Raw genomic sequence first — 20,791 nt, 5'->3', positions numbered from 1 at the left:
TTTTAACTTTTTTCCTCTTTTATAAAGCCAACCCTAAACCCACCATACAAACTCCCTACTTTGCCTTTTACATTATTTTGGTCTTTGTTTTTCTAACAATAAGTTACTTTTCGAATTCAGGATTGCTATAAACTATAAATATAGATATAACATATAATTTCATATATTTTAATTATCAAAATAGATTAACCTCGCATGGTTAATTACTGCTCAAAATACTTGTGCTTAGTTTGGTGCATCCTATTACCTATACAACTTCATTTGTATCATATCTATATATTATTATACTAGTTTGAGACCAGTGTATTACACGGGTAATTGTTGAAAATTTTAAATTTTGACCATTAAGTGAAATACAGTCAATAAATTGATCATATATTGTTAATACAATTACAATTAAATTAAAATTACATAACTAAGATTACACAAATCTATAATATATATAAACGAAAACATAAAAATCCTATGTGTCGCGATGTGGTCGCTCCCCCTTTTTTTGGAGTCACCAGATTTGCTTGATTTTTAAATGGAGACTTATCTTGCATTTGACCCGAATTCATGGGTATGTGTCTTACCAAACCCATATATTCCCTAAACGGGTTATAACATCTCATTAAATTTAAAATTATTTTCACCAAATTATTGATGTAAAATTCCTATAAAATAGGATATACTAAAAATTAATATCTTATTTATTTTAAAAAAGATATATATATTATTTAAATTAAAAAACCAATTTTATAGTAAAAAAATAAACAGGTCTTGGGTATCATCAAACCATAAGTATATTATTAACTTTATAAATATTATTTATAATTAAAAAACCAATTTTATAGTAAAAAAAATAGACGGGTCTTGTGTCTCATCAAAACCATATAGTTTTAAAATCGGGTTATAACACCTCATTTATTTGTGAAACAATTTATAATCAAAACATAAGTATATTATTAACTTTTATACAATAAAAAAAATATAAATTCAAGAAATAAATAAATATTAGAACAAACAATATAAAGCAACCCCCGTAATACGAGGGATAAAAACTAGTATGTTATAAAAAGGTAAAAACTTCCTTTTACACTACATTTGTGATTGTATTAGCAGGTATACATTGTTTATCAAAAATCAAAATCTTTAGTTTATTTCTGCTTGTAACTCTTAATAAAGTAACATGTAGGTCTGCTTAGAACTCTTGATATAGCCCATATATAGTTGTCCGTGTGACAAAAAAGGTTCTCTAAGTACATACCAACTCTAAAAAAATGATAATATATATCCATGATACTAATAACAAAAATATTCATACAAATAAAATATAATAGCTTTTAATCAATTAATATGATGTCATTTAAGAACATCTACTCATATTTCGATTGCGGTTTCTAATAACTCCACCGCTAAGTCCGGTCAACCCGTTACTAAAAGACCCGACCCGTGTTTCGGCTGCGGTTTCTAATGACTTTGAAACTTTTTCTATAATCAAACACTTGACCACTTCAACTACAACCCGGGAAGTTATGCCAAGTTTCAACATAGGTATATTATGAACTCTAAATGGTGGGGTGGTGCTAACACGAGCTCACCAATCTTCGCGTATCTTGGTGCCGAAGGACCCATGCATAGACGGAGACGTTGGGTTCCTCGGGTTCCTTACTGAAAACGCTCCGCGTTTTAAGGCTCTTGTTGTCTACTAGGAGGTAAGCTGTAGAGTTTATGTTTCTTTTTTAAAGCGAAATATATTAAAATCAAAACCAAAACCTCTTAGCCAGTAGCTAATTAAGAATCAAATAACCTAAAAGTATATTTGCACTCTTTTAGTCTATTTTGAAGTATGTGCAATGTTATTTAATTTTTCTTGTTATAACTTAGTGTTTATGTAACCTTTCTTAAATTTATGTTTCTAGCATCGTTTTTATGGAGAATCAAATCCGATCGGGTTAATGGGTGGACCCGGATCCATGGACGCCATGAAAGAATCGCGGAAAAACGAGACTATTTGCGGGTATTTTAACTCGGCCCAAGCTTTAGCGGATTATGCGGAGTTATTACTTCATATAAAAAATAAATTACATGCACACAATTCACCTATTATTGTTATCGGAGGGTCATATGGTGGAAGTAAGTCACTTAACCTTAACAACTTATATAACTTATATATATCAAATGTTACATTATTTAACTTGTGACAATGTTTTAAATTATTGATATAAAATCATTTGTTTTAGTGCTCGCATCGTGGTTTCGTCTCAAGTATCCACATATCGCACTCGGGGCTCTTGCTTCATCGGCTCCCATTCTATACTTCGACGATATAACACCTCAAGATGGCTATTATTCAATCGTTACCAAAGATTTCAAGGTGAAAAAACGAGTTAAAAACATAACTTTTGTAAACAAATCGTGTTATATACGTTGAGCTAACTGTTTATATGTTTAGGAAGCGAGCGAAAATTGTTACAAGACTATAAAGCAATCATGGCACGAGCTCGATAAAGTTGCTTCGATGCCGGATGGTCTTGCTATTGTTTCCCAAAAATTCAAAACTTGCTCGTAAGTAATCATAATATATTCATTTGATTCTTATGGGCTTAACTAAAGTATCTTGTTTACTTATTTATTTGTTAAGGCCATTAAAGGATTATACTGAGCTTGGGGACTACTTAGACTCCATGTATGCGGTTGCAGCTCAATATAATGCTCCACCAAATTATCCAACGACCAAAATTTGTCAAGCCATCGATGGAAAAAACAATGCCACCGATATTCTTGATCGTATATTCGCTGGGCTTGTTGCTTATCAACCGGGTAGACCATGTTACAACATCACGCCGGAAGTTAGCCAAACGTCCATTGGATGGCAATGGCAAGTAAGTAATTTCATACATTAGATAAAGTTAATTATATAAATCTTAATTAAGCTATGAAAACTTATTAATAGGTTATGGTTATATTTTCTAAAATATTACAAATTTATTTACATACTAAACTTTTGCGTTACGTTTTTATAAACATGTATAGTCTTGTAGTGAGATGGTGTTTCCCATTGGTATAACTAGTAATGTTAGCATGTTCCCGAGCTCGCCCTTTGATCCGAAAAAATACAACAATGACTGTCATAAAATGTTTGGCGTTATGCCTCGACCATATTGGACTACAACATATTATGGCGGTCAGGTAACTGTTTTGTTTTGTTACTTTTTAAAGAAATATATGTTTGGTTTGGGTTTGATCTATTGCGTAGTTTATATGACTTTTTTTTTGAACGGCCGCAGTTTATATGACTTATGTTTGTTTAATTTGTTTTTTTAAATATAATATATATGTTATGGGTATATTAATGTGACATGCTTTAAAGTTATAAAATCCAAAGCCGAACATGAACATCATTTGCGTTCCATTCTCGAACTCCTTAGAAACGAACAACTCTATGCCAAATTCTCCAAATGTGAATTTTGGCTCGAGGAAGTTCAATTTTTGGGACATATCGTAAACGACAAAGGTATTCATGTTGATCCCGCTAAAATTGAAGCCGTTAAGGATTGGAAAACTACAACGACTCCCACGGAAATTCGATCCTTCCTCGGGTTGGCCGGATATTATCGGCGTTTCATTCGGAATTTTTTCAATATCTCTTTGCCTCTTACCTCTCTTACCCATAAGGGACAACCCTTCGATTGGGGTTCGAAGCAAGAGGAAGCCTTTTGTACTCTCAAGGACATGCTTTGCAATGCTCCTATTCTAACCCTTCTCGATGGAAACGACGATTTTGTTGTATTTTGTGATGCATCCCATCAAGGCCTTGGTTTTGTTCTCATGCAACGAGGTCAAGTCATCGCATACGCATCAAGGCAACTTAAGGTCAACGAGAAGAGCTATACGACTCACCATCTCGAACTTGGTGCCGTCGTTTTCGCTCTCAAAATCTGTAGACATTACCTTTATGGTACAAAATGTGTGGTTTTTATCGATCATAAAAGCTTTCAAAACATTTTCGACCAAAAAGATCTCAACATGAGACAACGACGATGGGCCGAATTACTTAGTGATTACGATTGCGAGATTCGCTACCACCCCGGTAAAGCGAATGTTGTCGCCGACGCCCTAAGTCGAAAGGTTAATGTTAAATCCGTTCTACTTCTAACCGTCATTGTTCAAACCGATCTTCAAATTCGTATCTTTCAAGCTCAACGCACCTCCGTCGAAGAAGGTAATATGTACGACGAAATGTCATGTGGAGCCGAACTTCAACTCGAAACCAAACCCGATGGTCTTTTGTATTTTCTCAATCGTTTGTGGGTTCCCGATCGCGATGACCTTCGTACTTGTATTCTCGACGAAGCTCATAATTCGCATTATTCTGTTCATCCCGATGCGGATAAGATGTATTTCGATCTTCGTGCTACCTGTTGGTGGCCGGGTATGAAAAAGGACGTAGCGTTGTTTGTATCTAAATGTCTTACTTGCTCGAAAGTCAAAGCCGAACATCAAAGACCTTTTGGTCTACTCGAGCAACCACCGATTCCCATTTGGAAATGGGAAGACATTGCTATGGACTTTATTACCAAATTACCCAAAACCCAAAAAGGCAACAATAGCATTTAGGTGGTCATCGATCGATTAACCAAATCTGCTCATTTCATTCCGATCCGCGAGAAGTATTCTGTCGAGCAGCTTGCTCAAATCTATGTTCGGGAAATCGTATGCCGACACGGTTTGCCATTGTCTATCATCTCCGACTGCAATGCCCGTTTTACCTCTCATTTTTGGCGTTCACTTCAAGAAGCTTTGGGAACACGTCTCGATCTTAGCACCGCTTATCATCCTCAAACGGATGGTCAATCCGAACGTACAATCCAAACACTCGAGGATATGCTACGAGCATGTGTTCTTGATTTCGGTGGGAATTGGGATTCTCATTGTGACATCTGCCCCGATCCGACCCGACCCAGGTACCCGTTTCTCTGACCCGATCTCTTTCTGTTATGACTTTATATTTATTTATATATAATTTACTTAATAATAATAATATATTTTCCTTCCCGCCGTCCCGTCCCTCTTCCTCTTTTCTTTCCGCCTTCCTTTTCTCTTGTCGCCGTCCCGCCCTCCTGTTTAACCCCTCAGCCTTGTTTCCCTCTTTTTCTCCTTAGTCTTTGCTGTCCTTTGTTTCTTCCCGCCTAAGGATGTCTGCGCAGTTCCACGCGCCAGACTCCTTACAAGGAAGCCGGCGTGAAGACCACCTGTTATTGCGATACGCGAGACGAACTGTCCCCGCAGCGCGCTAAGGATTGTAGTTCTTACCGCGGCGCGCTATGGATACAGTTCTTCCCGCGACGCGCTAAGGAATATAGTTCTTCTCGCAGCGCACTTAGAATTGTAGTTCTTCCCGCGACGCGCTAAGGAATATAGTTCTTCTCGCGGCGCGCTTAGAATTGTAGTTCTTTCCGCGGCGCGCAAAGGTTGGTTTTGTCTGCCTTCGCGCTCGCGCGCTCCAGCCTTCTCGCGCTAACCCCTTTGAGTCTTTTCTTCTGTTTAATCCAGCTGTTTACTTTTGTGTTGTCTTATCTTCTGTGCTGTTGACCTGACCTATCTTATGTCTGAAAAGCCACTTTTGGCGCAGCATGCGCACCAACCCCATTGGTTGACAGAAAAAGTGACTGACATTATCTTTTGAGATCTGCTTTTCCATGCTTTGACCAATACCTTTATCTGACCCGCCCATGCCTGTTTACTGTTCCCTGTCAGCTTTCTCTTGTCCCCTGCAGCTGCCATATCTTTTGATATCTTTTGCTTTTGGAATCTTTTACTTTTTGGAGATCTTTTCCCCTTTTCTAGGGATTGTGTTCCCTAGGGTTTCCCTATAAATAATAATGTTAATTTCCTAACACATCACACACAAACACTTAATTTAACCTCCTCCTTGCTCTCTCTGCCGTCTTCCTCTCTGCCTCCGTCTTTCTCCCTGTTCTGCCCTGCTTTTCCGGTAATATATATTATATATAATAATTTACTTATTAATTATGCTAACTTATAATCAAGACTTAAAACAATCATTAAAACAATAATCTTTAAATGTAGGTAAACTTTGCTTGCTAAGAGTTTGGTTCTTGCTTTGTCTTTCTTCACACCGATTATCAAGTGAGTAATCTCGTACCTAATCCCTTTTTGCTTTTAATGTTTTGGGATGCTCATGTGTTCATACAAACTTAGAGTCTTAAACTGTTTATGAACTTTAGTCGCGCAGTATCCCATGTGTTGAGGACGTAGACTTGGCTGTTTATTTGTATGTGTGGATCATTAACCGTCTTGTCGGTCTATTCCGCAGTTCTCATGGTACCATTAGATGAACACGGGAGAACTATCGTTTATGATTTTCTCTTTTGTTTACACTTGCACAGTCTTTCTTGTTTGTGAGCTCAATTGTGAGCACTGGCAGTCTATGAATCTTAGAGTTGGTCCCGATCGAATTACACCCTTGTTGAAAACCAGACATACACATGTTGCGCGCAGATTTATTGTTATCTATGTATTGTATTAAACTTGATTTCTCACCAACACGCAAGTGTTTGACGTTTATTTTAACACATGTTCAGGTTTGCTGTAACACCCCGACCAAAGGCGGATTATACATCGGGGCGCCACATATTGCTTCATTACTCGCGACACTATTGGTGTCAATATTTATTAATACACATTTTATCACGCACGCGCAGCGGGGAAAATAAAGAACATAAATCAAACATAAATCAATATATTATAAATTATAACATTCAAACAACATTAACTTGTCTTGATACATTTTAATCTAGGTCCAAAAGTAAAAACGTCCTATGTGTCCACAAGCTCCAAAACAGCTACTGCAAACCTGAACATGTGTTAAAATAAACGTCAAACACTTGCGTGTTGGTGAGGAATCAAGTTTAATACAATACATAGATAACAATAAATCTGCGCGCAACATGTGTATGTCTGGTTTTCAACAAGGGTGTAATCTGATCGGGACCAACTCTAAGAGACAAGACTGCCAGTGCTCACAATTGAGCTCACAAACAAGACTAACTGTGCAAGTGTAACAAAAGAGAAAATCATAAACGATAGTTCTCCCGTGTTCATCTAATGGTACCATGAAAACTGCGGAATAGACCGTCCATACGGTTAATGATCCACACATACAAATAAACAGCCAAGTCTACGTCCTCAACACATGGGATACTGCGCGACTAAAGTTCATAAACAAGTTTAAGACTCTAAGTTGTATGAACACATGAACATCCCAAAACTTTAAAAGCAAAAAGGGATTAGATACGAGATAACTCACTTGATAAACGATGCGGTGAAAGATATGCAAGAATCAACTCTTAAACAAGCAAAGTTAACCTATAATTAAGATTATTGTTTTAATGATCTGTTTTAAGTCTTGATTATAAGTTAGCATAATTAATAAGTAAATTATTATATATAATATATATATATTACCGGAAAAGCAGGGCAGAACAGGGAGGAAGACGGAGGCAGGAGAGGAAGACGGCAGAAAGAGCAAGGAGCAAGAGAACAGGAGAGATTAAGTGTTTGTGTGTGATGTGTTATGAAAATATTATTATTATTTATAGGAAAACCCTAGGAGACACAAACCCTAGAAAAAGGGGAAAAGATCTCAAAAAGCAAAAGAAAAGATATCAACGGTAAAAAGTTCTGAAAAGTAAAGATATCAAAAGATATGGCAGCTGCAGGGGGCAAGATAAAGCTGTCAGGGAAACAGTAAAAAGCATGGGCGGTTCAGATAAAGGTACTGGTCAAGCATGGCAAAAGCAGATCTCAAAAGATAATGTCAGTCACTTTTTCTACCAACCAATGGGGTTGGTACGCATGCTGCGCCGAAAGTAACTATTCAGACATTAGATAGGTTAGGTCAACAGCTCAGAAGAAAAGGCAACACAAAAGCATACAGGCTGGATAAAACAGAAGATACAAGGGTTAAGCGCGAGAAGGCTGAGTGCGCGAGCGCGAAGGCTGGCACAACAATCCTTAGCGCACTGCGGGAAGAATCACATCCTTAGCGTGCTGTGTGAACTAGAATTCTAAGCGCATCGCGGGAAGAACATACATTCTTAGCGCATCGCGGGAAGAACATGCATTCTTAGCGCGCTGCGAGAAGAGTTCTCTTCACGCATCGCAGGAACAAGATGTCTTCACGCAGGCTTCCATGTAAGGAGTCTGGCGCGTGGAGCTGCAGACAACCTTAGGCGGGAAGGAACAAAGGACAAGCAAAGAGAAGAAAGAGGGAAACAAGGCGGAAAGAGAGAAGGAGAGGGACGGCGGAAAGAAAGAGAGAGAAAAAGGCGGGAAGGAAAATATATATTATTATTAAAAGTAAAATATAAGTATAAATAAATATTAAATTATAAAAGAAAGAGATCGGGTCAGAGAAACGGGTACCTGGGTCGGGTCGGATCAGGGCAGATGTCACAGTCTCCCCTACTTTAAGAAATTTCGTCCCGAAATTTATCTCGAAGTAGGTTGCGCAGAGAACAGGTGCGGGTACTTGATCTTCATTTGATCTTCCCTTTCCCATGTAAACTCGGCTCCGCGCTTGGACTCCCAGCGAACTTTCACGATAGGGATACGACTGCGCTTGGTTTGCTTTACCTCGCGATCCATAATCTCAACAGGCTTCTCAACGAAATGCATAGTTTCATCAACTTGAACTTCATCAAGTGGAATGTGAAGGTTCTCGTCAGCTAAACACTTCTTGAGATTGGATACATGGAACGTTGGATGCACATTACTGAGCGCGGGCGGCAGGTCTAGTCTGTAGGCAACTTTTCCCACACGCGCGAGAATCTTGAATGGACCAACATAACGAGGAGCAAGCTTACCCTTCTTCCCAAAGCGAACAACACCTTTCCAAGGCGACACTTTGAGGAGAACAAGATCACCAACTTGAAATTCGAGAGGCTTTCGCCTACGATCTGCGTAACTCTTCTGTCGGCTTCTGGCAGTCAGCAGATGATCACGGATCTTGGCGATTTTATCGGTTGTCTCTTGAACAAGTTCGGGTCCTGTGATTTGAGTTTCACCCACTTCGCTCCAACAGATCGGGGAGCGGCACTTACGACCGTAAAGTGCTTCAAATGGGGCCATACCGATACTGGAATGATAGCTGTTGTTATAAGAGAACTCGATCAAAGGCAGGTGTGAATCCCAATTACCTCCAAAATCAAGAACACAAGATCGGAGCATATCCTCAAGAGTTTGAATAGTTCGCTCAGACTGTCCGTTAGTCTGAGGATGATATGCAGTACTCATGTCCAAGCGAGTTCCTAACGCAGATTGGAGAGATTTCCAAAAGCGAGATATAAAACGGCCATCACGATCGGATATGATGCTCAAAGGAGTACCATGGCGGCAGACAATTTCCTTGACATAAAGCTGCGCGAGATGCTCAACACGGTAGTTTTCACGAATGGGCAGAAAGTGAGCAGACTTAGTCAATCGATCCACTATTACCCAAATGCTATCATGTTTGCTTGCTGTCAAAGGTAACTTGGTAATAAAGTCCATCGCTACACATTCCCATTTCCACGTAGGAATTTCTGGTTGTTCGAGCAAACCAGACGGGCGTTGGTGTTCAGCTTTTACTTTAGAACAAGTCAGACATCTAGCTACGAACACAGCAATATCCTTTTTCATACCGGGCCACCAATAAGTAATGCACAAATCCTTGTACATCTTATCAGCGCCAGGATGAATAGAATACCGAGATTTGTGCGCTTCACTCAGGATATCTGCGCGAAGATTCTCATCAAAGGGAATCCAGATGCGATTAAGATAGCAGAGAATTCCACTCAGATTAGGGACAAAGAGTGCTTCCGCGCCACACGCTAACTCGGCGCGAAGGTTACCATTACTGATGGATGCGCGCTGCGCGTCACGAATACGCGATTCAAGGTTGCTTTGAATCGGCGCGAAGTGAAGCTGCGTGCGCGGCAAAATACAGTTAAGCTGGCAGGGTTTTCGGCTGAGCGCATCGGCTACCACATTAGCCTTACCAGGATGATACCGGATCTCACAATCGTAATCGCTGATGAGTTCGTTCCATCGGCGTTGCCTCATGTTAAGTTCCTTTTGATCAAAGATATGCTGAAGGCTTTTATGGTCAGTGTAGAGGATACACTTAGTACCATAAAGGTAGTGTCTCCAGATCTTCAAGGCAAAAACAACTGCACCAAGTTCGAGATCGTGAGTTGTATAATTCTTTTCATGAACCTTAAGTTGCCTTGATGCGTAAGCGATAACCTTGCCTCGTTGCATAAGAACACAACCGAGACCTTGGTTGGAGGCATCACAATACACAACAAAATCATCACTTCCCTCAGGTAGCGCTAGAACAGGAGCTTCACACAACAAACGCTTGAGCGTTAGAAAGGCTTCTTCTTGCTTCGAGCCCCAAATATACGGTTTACCTTTGTGCGTCAGAGCTGTTAAAGGCAAAGCGATCTTCGAGAAGTTCGAAATGAAGCGCCGGTAATAACCAGCTAAGCCCAGAAAGGAACGGATCTCAGAAGGAGAGGATGGCGTAATCCAGTTCTTGATTGCTTCAATTTTGGATGGGTCGACATGAATACCCATCTTGTTGACAACATGGCCAAGAAACTGTACTTCATCAGACCAGAATTCACACTTGGAAAGCTTAGCATAGAGTTGATCAGCTTTAAGCTTTTGCAATACCAATCGGAGATGTTGCTCATGCTCGGCCTTGGTCTTAGAATACACCAGAACATCATCGATAAACACGATCACGAATTTATCCAAGAAAGGCCTACACACCCGATTCATTAGATCCATGAAAACGGCGGGTGCGTTGGTTAGACCGAAGGGCATGACCAAGAATTCAAAATGGCCATAACGAGTTCGAAAAGCAGTCTTCGGAACATCTTCATCGCGGATGCGCAACTGGTGATAGCCAGAGCGGAGATCAATCTTCGAGAAACAAGAGGCACCTTGGAGTTGATCAAAGAGGTCGTCAATACGTGGTAAGGGATACCGGTTTTTAATGGTGAGTTTGTTCAACTCGCGGTAATCAATACACATGCGAAACGATCCATCTTTCTTTTTAACGAACAACACCGGAGCACCCCAGGGCGAAGAGCTAGGGCGAATGAATCCTTTAGCAGTCAACTCTTGAAGTTGGCTTGCCAATTCTTGCATCTCAGCGGGTGCAAGACGATAAGGAGATTTAGCCACGGGGGAAGCACCAGGGACAAGATCAATACGAAACTCGACTTCACGAGCGGGAGGGATACCAGGAAGATCATCAGGAAAAACTTCAGGGAAATCACGCACAACAGGGATATCGCGAAGCTTCTTTTCTTCAGCAGGTTTAACCACATGGGCTAGAAATGCGACACACTTCTTCCGCATGAGTCTTTGGGCTTCGGCGCAAGACATAAGTTTAAGACCGCGGGAGGGTTTTTCGCCGTAAATATGAAGATCACCATTTTCTCGAGGTATGCGAATCAATTTCTTGGCGCAAATAACTTCGGCGCGATTATTCGAAAGCCAGTCCATACCAATAATAACATCAAAGCTTCCAAGAGGCATAGGGATGAGGTCAATCAGAAAATCGTTTTCGTTAAGGTTAAGCGTGCAATCTTTAATCACAGAGTTAATTAATATAGTTTCACCGTTAGCCAATTCAACTGAAAAATCCTCTTTTAAATCGCTGCGCGGTCGCGCAAGCTTCTGCTCGAAGGCGCGAGAGATAAAACTTCGATCGGCGCCAGTATCAAAAAGTACAGAAGCATAAAATCCGTTAAGTAAAAATGTACCATTAACTACGTCATTATTCGCTTGCGCTTGGTGCGCGGTTATGTTAAAAGCTCGTCCACGCGTCACTTGGTTTGAAATCTGGTTTACCGGATTCGCTTGTGTAATCTGAACTTGTAGTCTCGGGCACGCGTTCCGGAAATGACTGGGATCACCGCAGTTATAGCACGACCTGGGTCGTGGGTTTTGGTAGGTTGGTTGAGGGTTTTGCGGGTAGACTGGTGGTGTTGGCGCAATTGGGTTGGCGAGAGGGACTCTACAGTTTTCTACAAGGTGACCAGTGCGGCCACATCGGGTACAAAGTCGACACGGGGTCTGGGTTGGGTGGTGAAATCTACAGGTTGGGCAAAAGGGATGGTTTCCTGTGTAAGGTTTCTTAGGAGGCGGGGCAGGGAGTGCGGGATTGGTTATGGCATAGTTGTGGCCTATAGGAGGTGTTGGGTAGGCTGACAGAGGTTGAGGGGCGTATGCTAGAGGCTGGTAAGCGGGTTGCTGGACTATGGGCGGGTTGGTGAGCGCGTAAGCTTGTCTGCGCCTACGTTTCTGGTTATGGTTTGAGGGTTCAGGTTTGGTTTCTGCGGGTTCAGGGGCAGTTTTGGTGGGTTTGGTCTTCTCAGATCCCCGCAGGAACAGGGTTCCTGCTCTGACATGGTTGTCGCTGAGCACAGCGGCCAACTCGATGGCGTCAGAGAGGGTAACTGGGTTTCTGGCCCATACAGAATCTTGAATTTCCATGGGGAGACCCCCAAGGAATTTCTCTATGGCTCGGCGTGAAGGGGTAACAAGGTGAGGGACAAGCAAACTTAGTTCGTGGAAGCGCGTCGCGTACTCTCGCGCTTCACCACTGTACTGCTTAAGATTCCAAAATTCCTCCTCCAGGCGCTTAACTTCGTTGGGAGGGCAGAATTCTCGCGTAAGAATTTCCTTGAATTCCTCCCATGTCATGCTAGAAGCAGCCTCTGCGCCACGCGCATGAGCTACTCCATTCCACCATGTAAGCGCTCTGGATTCCAGGACACTGGAAGCATATAGGGTTCGTCTTTCTGAGGGGCATTGGGTATGGAGGAAAGTGTTTTCAATCTTCTCAAGCCATTGGAGCATCACGGTGGCTCCTTCAAGACCTGTGAACTTCGGAGGGTTACCCGCATTAAAGGAGTTAATGTTATAACTCGAGGTGTTGGTATTGTTTTGGCTCAAAGCTTGGGCTATTGCGGCGGCCATTTCCTGGGAACGTTGCTGTCTACGCATGCGCGAGGCTTCTCTTCTCTGAAATCGGCGAGATAGCGGAGGCATTCTATAAAAGTTTTAATTTTAGTTAATATCTTGGTTTTTATCGCAAAGTTTAACTTTATAAAGCTTGGTTTCGCAGAGTTAGATACTATCAAAAGTTAAAGTAAAATAAATGATCCTAAATGCAGACTTTAATAAAGGTAGCAAATTCGAATCAAGAATCGGCAATTCATGTATCACCATGACTTTCCGAATTCCCAATTTAAAATGACTAGTAAACGGGTATTGGAGATTGACGATTCATGTATCACCATGACTTTTAAATCTTCAATATAAAACATACAAGAAAATGAGTATTGGAGGTTGACAATTCATGTATCACCATGACTTTTCAAGTCTCCAACCTCAGAACATAATCGTAAATGGAAATTGAAAATCAACTATTCATGTATCACCATGACTTTTCGGATTTTCAAACCCAACAAACGAATGTGTAAGAAAAATCAATAAAATCGAAATTCAACGAAAATCGAAACATCGCGAAATAAAACATAAAATCATATACTGCGCAAGCGCGAGCATATTCATAAATAACGAGTAATTAACAATAAGCGCGCAAACATGAGATTTCTCTCATGCGCGAGAAGGGACTCTTAGGTATTCTAGGCCGTTACGTCTAACCACCTATCCTAAAGTCAACGAGCTCTGATACCAATCTGTAACACCCCGACCAAAGGCGGATTATACATCGGGGCGCCACATATTGCTTCATTACTCGCGACACTATTGGTGTCAATATTTATTAATACACATTTTATCACGCACGCGCAGCGGGGAAAATAAAGAACATAAATCAAACATAAATCAATATATTATAAATTATAACATTCAAACAACATTAACTTGTCTTGATACATTTTAATCTAGGTCCAAAAGTAAAAACGTCCTATGTGTCCACAAGCTCCAAAACAGCTACTGCAAACCTGAACATGTGTTAAAATAAACGTCAAACACTTGCGTGTTGGTGAGGAATCAAGTTTAATACAATACATAGATAACAATAAATCTGCGCGCAACATGTGTATGTCTGGTTTTCAACAAGGGTGTAATCTGATCGGGACCAACTCTAAGAGACAAGACTGCCAGTGCTCACAATTGAGCTCACAAACAAGACTAACTGTGCAAGTGTAACAAAAGAGAAAATCATAAACGATAGTTCTCCCGTGTTCATCTAATGGTACCATGAAAACTGCGGAATAGACCGTCCATACGGTTAATGATCCACACATACAAATAAACAGCCAAGTCTACGTCCTCAACACATGGGATACTGCGCGACTAAAGTTCATAAACAAGTTTAAGACTCTAAGTTGTATGAACACATGAACATCCCAAAACTTTAAAAGCAAAAAGGGATTAGATACGAGATAACTCACTTGATAAACGATGCGGTGAAAGATATGCAAGAATCAACTCTTAAACAAGCAAAGTTAACCTATAATTAAGATTATTGTTTTAATGATCTGTTTTAAGTCTTGATTATAAGTTAGCATAATTAATAAGTAAATTATTATATATAATATATATATATTACCGGAAAAGCAGGGCAGAACAGGGAGGAAGACGGAGGCAGGAGAGGAAGACGGCAGAGAGAGCAAGGAGCAAGAGAACAGGAGAGATTAAGTGTTTGTGTGTGATGTGTTATGAAAATATTATTATTATTTATAGGAAAACCCTAGGAGACACAAACCCTAGAAAAAGGGGAAAAGATCTCAAAAAGCAAAAGAAAAGATATCAACGGTAAAAAGTTCTGAAAAGTAAAGATATCAAAAGATATGGCAGCTGCAGGGGGCAAGATAAAGCTGTCAGGGAAACAGTAAAAAGCATGGGCGGTTCAGATAAAGGTACTGGTCAAGCATAGCAAAAGCAGATCTCAAAAGATAATGTCAGTCACTTTTTCTACCAACCAATGGGGTTGGTACGCATGCTGCGCCGAAAGTAACTATTCAGACATTAGATAGGTTAGGTCAACAGCTCAGAAGAAAAGGCAACACAAAAGCATACAGGCTGGATAAAACAGAAGATACAAGGGTTAAGCGCGAGAAGGCTGAGTGCGCGAGCGCGAAGGCTGGCACAACAATCCTTAGCGCACTGCGGGAAGAATCACATCCTTAGCGTGCTGTGTGAACTAGAATTCTAAGCGCATCGCGGGAAGAACATACATTCTTAGCGCATCGCGGGAAGAACATGCATTCTTAGCGCGCTGCGAGAAGAGTTCTCTTCACGCATCGCAGGAACAAGATGTCTTCACGCAGGCTTCCATGTAAGGAGTCTGGCGCGTGGAGCTGCAGACAACCTTAGGCGGGAAGGAACAAAGGACAAGCAAAGAGAAGAAAGAGGGAAACAAGGCGGAAAGAGAGAAGGAGAGGGACGGCGGAAAGAAAGAGAGAGAAAAAGGCGGGAAGGAAAATATATATTATTATTAAAAGTAAAATATAAGTATAAATAAATATTAAATTATAAAAGAAAGAGATCGGGTCAGAGAAACGGGTACCTGGGTCGGGTCGGATCAGGGCAGATGTCACATTTGCTGTAGCTACATTTGGAGCTTGTGGACACGTAGGACGTTTTTACTTTTGGACCTAGATTAAAATGTATCAAGACAAGTTATTGTTGTTCGAATATTTTGCCTTATAATTTATGTCGATTTATGTTATCTTGTGTTTACTTTGCGCGTGCGCGAATGAATATATTTATTAAATATTGACACCCAATAGTGTCACGAGTAATGAAACAATATGTGGCGCCCCGATGTATAATCCGCCTTTGGTCGGGGTGTTACACTCATCTCCCGTTCATCGAGTTCTCCTACAACAATAGCTACCACTCTAGCATTGATGTGGCTCCTTTTCAAGCTCTTTACGGTCGTAAATGTTGTTCCCCGATTTGTTGGAACGAAATCGGTGAAGCTCAAATCACGGGACCCGAAATGGTCCAAGAAGCCACCGATGTCATTAATCAAATCCGTAGAATCTCATAGCCGCTAGAGATCGTCAGAAGAGTTACGCCGACAAACGGCGAAAACCGATCGAATTTAATGTTGACGATCTTGTCCTTCTAAAAGTATCCCCTTGGAAGGGGGTAGTCCGTTTTGGAAAGAAGGGTAAACTAGCTCCTCGTTTCGTTGGTCCTTTCAAAATTCTTGAGCGTGTTGGGAAAGTAGCGTATCGACTTGAACTACCGCAAGAACTTGTCGGTGTTCATCCGACATTTCATGTTTCGAATCTTAAAAAGTGCCTAGCCGAGGGTAATCTCCATATACCTCTCGACGAAGTTCATGTTGATAAGTCTATGATTATGGTTGAACGACCCGTTGAGATTTTGGATCGCAACGAGAAGAAAACCAAGCGTAGTCGTATTCGGTTAGTAAAAGTTTGATGGGAATCACGGCGTGGCGCGGAGTTTACTTGGGAACGAGAAGACGCAATGAAAGAGAAGTATCCACATTTGTTTGCATCATCATCTTCATCTTAATTTCGGGACGAAATTTCCTAAAGTAGTAGATATTGTGACATTCGTCAATTTCGGGTCTCGTTTGTATTCGTTTTTGTATTCGTTTATCATGTAAACTGACCCATTTTGTAAACCAAAGCTTATGATATAATCAAAATGATGGATTTTATGTTACAATATTGTTTTACACTTGTTGGGTCTTGAAAACATTCTTTTGGTCCTTAAAACTCTTTAAAAATGACTTAAACCAAACTTTAGGGACTATTATTGTCATTTACCAAAAACTTGTTTGACCATTTCAACCATTACATGCATATTTACCCTATTTGTATGAACCATACTCTTACCATTATAAAAGCAAGGCTCCATACACCATTTTGGTTGTTCATCTTCTCCAAATCTCTCTCAAATCCAAGTATTCATCTTCAACATTTTGTTATTTTGATTTCTTAAGGTCAACTAACTATAGTCTTTCATTTTAACTTGTTCATCTAATATTACTAACACTTGAATATGGTGGTACAACATATATATAATACACACCCCTTGTTTCCTTTATTTGTTACTTCACCGACTCCGGTTGGTTAAGTTTCGAATGTCATAAGGCAAGGCTTCATGTAGGACTTCGTGTTCTTGATATATATTTACACACACATAACTTATTATACATATCACTTATGACTAACTTCTAACCCTTTTTAGTTTGTTCATCTTATTTACAAGTTCCATGTGTGGGTTTGTATAAGACTAACCTCGGTTTAACCGAAACTAGTCCAAACCGGAAACCGAACTTTTGTTTACTAGTTTTGTTAAAATAGTTGTTTAAACATGTTTATTGCTAGATTTGAGTTTCAAAAATCATTTTTACAAGTTCTTTGATATTAAGCATATGGAATCCATCAATGAACTCGTTGGGAGATGGAAACTGAACTAAACCGAAACTTTTTCTTAAAATACTTGTAGTTAACTTTTTAGTTGTAAAATTTAAGTTTTCTTCATTTATAAACCAATATACAAGTTCTATGATATTTGGGCATGTAGAAACCATCTATGAACTATTTGTGAGATGGGGACCGACTTTTACTAGCTTAAGACACACAAGTGTGTTTTTAGCTATCAAGACTTGTATATTTCTTTAAAAATAGTTTACAAACTGATTTTAATTATTTTCTTAAGTACTTGGAATTGTTGGATCCAACTTGATCTCATCACATAGTTTGGACCGACAAAACCGAACACTCGCTTAACGTGCGTTGTTAGTTCTAAACAATAGATCTACATACTTGGTTAAGTGTTAGTATATTTTAATGAGTTATCTCATAACAATTAATATGTTGGAAAGTTGACTTTGGGTTTGACCATTTGTCAAGACCCGAATCGACAACCCGAACACTCGTTAAAAACCCGTTTTAGTATCTTTGTCCCAAAGGAACTTGCATTTTAGCATTTTTCCCACCTTATTACTTAACATTGGTTAAGTAAATATTAAGGTTAGATACTTTAACCCGGTTTCGAGCAAACTTACATTTTTAGGATTGTTATTATAAATTCTTAAATAGTTACATTTTAAACATTGAACTTTAATTGTTTACTTTTTGCAACAATTATTTTATTTAAAGATCTTCAAGACAACCATTCTAAATCCAAGATTTTATTGTCATTTAGGCCTTGCTCGTTAAACTTCATCCATCCGGTTATTCATCTTTTACCAATCAAGTTTTATACTTGAACGTGAGTAACTTCATACCCCGTTTTCTATCTTTTGTTTTGGGGTGACATTTCATACTTATTCAAATCAAATGCTTTATACTTGAGTCTTAAACCACAAACGTTGTTGTATACTTTACTTGAATAATTGCTCGATTTGGTGTTCTATGCTTATATGCCTATGTGTTTATCGCTTTCGGTTTGTGGAATCTATAAATCCTAGACTACTTGGTATCCCCTTGTAGCAAGGTGTCGTTAACGTAATGCAATTAACGATATTCTATTAAATCCTAGACTACTTGGCAATCCCTTGTAACTAGGTGGCGCTAACGTAATTCTATTAGCGATTGTCAATTTATCCAAGTTTATAGCTATTATTTATGGTTTTGTATACTAGTTGTGTGGCTTTTCATACTATATATCTATTGTTCAAACTTATGAATTGTTAACCAACCTTTGTGTTGACAACTTTATTTTATGATTTTTATATGTTACAGGTTTGCATCTAGGTTGATTATAGAGTTCGGTGAAGAAAATGACACAAATACAGTTAGGATATTAGCAAAAATGAACAATATTTGATTTGCTATATTTTGTTGTATTTGACTTATGAATATTTGGTTAAGTGACATTTTCGATGTTGTGAAATGAAATGAGTTTGTTAAATATTGTCGCTTTAAATAGTGTCATGCGCTTATAGGCAATCGTTGCACCTCGGCATGTTCTGCCGCCTTTGGTCGGGGTGCGACACATATTATGATGATTAATGATGACTTTTGCTTTAAGCTAACGCTTCGATTCGGTTGATTTGGAACTTGCAGGTTCACATTGCTAGGACATACTAAACTCGAGGGAGACTGATCCCGAGTGGTTGGTTAATCAGCGAAAAGAGGAAGTGAAGATCATTAATCAATGGTTTAGAAAATACTATCAAAATCTTCGTTTATTAAAGCGATGATTTACGTCATTTAGAGCAATATAGCATGTTTAATTTTGAGACTACTCAAACTAGCTAATAATCTGACTTTATTTAAGATTATATATTATTGAAGACAGTTTATCTACTTGGGTACATTATGATTGCCATTTTGTACACATATCAACTTTATATGAAACAAATGCTCGTGTCCTTTCTTATGTTTATACAAATGTAGTATTTTTGGTGGTGCACTATAATGTACTATAATTAAAAGACAACATTTGGTTGCGGGTTGTGCTAAGAGATAAGACTGATGGCCATGAACATGTCTCTTTACCTTTAACTGTTCATGTATAATTGTAAGTGTATTTGCAATGAATACTTTTTATTATTATAAACTATTTTGTTATAGCAATAGTAACGGGAGACATATAGTTTACATAAATCTTCAAAATTAATTTATTAGAGTCGAGCGTTACTTTGAAAGTAGAATCTCTATTCTCCTGGATAGATGTATATTATCTACATTTCATCATTCCTAGACCCTAAAAATAATTTTACTATGGATGGGATTTTTTGCTACGTATGGTTGTTGTTTTCTTAACATAAAGTGAGTACCATATTTGATTATAGCAGTACAACCTTAAAAAGTGGTGGGAGGCTTAATATCATGTAGATTATAGTATTACAACCTTAAAAAGTGGTGGGAGGCTTATATCATGTAACTAGGACACGTCCATGAACAGGTTGGTGGATGAATCAAAGGTGGTCAAGAAACGGGCTAATGTATTTAATTAATTACAGCTCAACTAAACGTAACATTTATTGGACAAGTTATATAGATCGATATGCTAACGACCCGAACCCATTTGGACCAAATGCAAAGCCTGATGCGGTTAATTAAGGTTGTTTTGGTGTTGTGACGGTCATTATCACTCGTGCTTTCTTTAACTATATTGCCACCCAAAAACTAAGAATGTGTGTTTCTATTTCACATTGAGGCTTAGAGGGACCATTCTTTCCATTTCATGAATAAACATCAAAAGATACCTACATGATATGTTGTGAATCAAAGCACTTGTTATAATCCCATTGTATTCACGATAATTAGTGGCAACTCTTATTATGGACCTTAACTTAGTATAGATTTTTGCATGTTTGTTAGATGGGTCCATCTAAGCAAAAGAAAATGGATGTGAACTGTTTACCATTATTTTTGCTTTTAACTTTTTTTTCCTCTTTTATAAAGCCAACCCTAAAACCCACCATACAAACTCCCTACTTTGCCTTCTAAATTATTTTGTTCTTTGCTTTTCCAACAGTAAGTTACTATTCGAATTCAGAATTGCTATAAACTTTAAATATAGATATAACATATAAATTTCATATATTTTAATTATCAAAATGAATTAACCTCACATAATTAATTATTACTGTTCAAAATACTTGTGCTTAGTTTGGTGCATCCTATTACCCATACAACTTCATTTGTATCATCTCTCTATATTGTTTTCTTTCCTTAAATTTTAGTAAGTTTCATTCTTCCCTTAAAGTATTGATAGCTTTTACTTTCCTTCCCTTAACAATTAGTAAAAAAAA

At 38.9% G+C, this 20,791-nt stretch overlaps 1 pseudogene; it reads left to right on the top strand.

Moving 5' to 3' along the window:
- The first annotated feature begins 1,474 nt into the window (after positions 1-1,474).
- Positions 1,475-3,281, top strand: LOC143538935 (uncharacterized; annotated as a pseudogene).
- The last annotated feature ends 17,510 nt before the right edge of the window (positions 3,282-20,791 follow it).

The sequence above is a fragment of the Bidens hawaiensis genome, unplaced genomic scaffold (genome assembly GCF_021521415.1).
Source record: "Bidens hawaiensis isolate Kalapana, Puna unplaced genomic scaffold, B.hawaiensis_p1.1 tig00011762_1, whole genome shotgun sequence".
Lineage (NCBI taxonomy): Eukaryota > Viridiplantae > Streptophyta > Magnoliopsida > Asterales > Asteraceae > Bidens > Bidens hawaiensis.
This window is presented reverse-complemented; position numbering and strand designations above follow the sequence as displayed.